Source organism: Triticum aestivum, unplaced genomic scaffold (genome assembly GCF_018294505.1).
Source record: "Triticum aestivum cultivar Chinese Spring unplaced genomic scaffold, IWGSC CS RefSeq v2.1 scaffold84036, whole genome shotgun sequence".
NCBI lineage: Eukaryota > Viridiplantae > Streptophyta > Magnoliopsida > Poales > Poaceae > Triticum > Triticum aestivum.
The window spans coordinates 1-698 of NW_025308237.1; the positions used below are offsets into that span (position 1 = coordinate 1).

Here is a 698-nt window from a genome sequence, read left to right on the forward strand (position 1 = left end):
GTATGATCGCATCCGACATGTTACCCCCGCCTTCGTCCCTTATGCTTGCCACTCCCAGGTCCACTGCAAAGATGATTGCCATTCTTACTACCATTACAACCGTTGCCTAATAATGGATAATGCCCTATATATACTACTTACTCCCCCCCCCCCTCAAACACGGAGACGAGTTTACCACGGTTTCCACCCCTCCCTCTATACCGCAGCAACACGTATTTTTTTCCCCTTTCAGAACGCGCTCCTCGCGCCAGAAAGCCTCCTCTAGACGCGTGACCAATGAGCAGCGAGCTAAAACATATCGCAAATGTCAAAAATAATATAACGGGCTTAATATATATCGCGCACATGCGATATGTTTGTCACGAGGCGCAAAAAATAATTAAAAAGGGAATGCAACACGAGGACTTCCCAGGAGGTCACCCAACCTAGTACTACTCTTGCCCAAGCACGCTTAACTTCGGAGTTCTGATGGGAACCGGTGATTTAGTGCTGGTATGATCGCATCCAACATGTTACCCCCGCCTTCGTCCCTTATGCTTGCCACTCCCAGGTCCACTGCAAAGATGATTGCCATTCTTACTACCATTACAACCGTTGCCTAATAATGGATAATGCCCTATATATACTACTTACTCCCCCCCCCCTCAAACACGGAGACGAGTTTACCACGGTTTCCACCCCTCCCTCTATACCGCAGC

At 48.6% G+C, this 698-nt stretch overlaps 1 non-coding gene across 1 annotated transcript; it reads right to left on the reverse strand.

The window, feature by feature from the left end:
• Nucleotides 1-387: 387 nt before the first annotated feature.
• LOC123179610 (5S ribosomal RNA) lies at nucleotides 388-506 on the reverse strand. Its single transcript, XR_006490497.1, has one exon. It is a non-coding gene; the product is annotated as a 5S ribosomal RNA (ribosomal RNA).
• Between the last annotated feature and the right edge of the window lie 192 nt (nucleotides 507-698).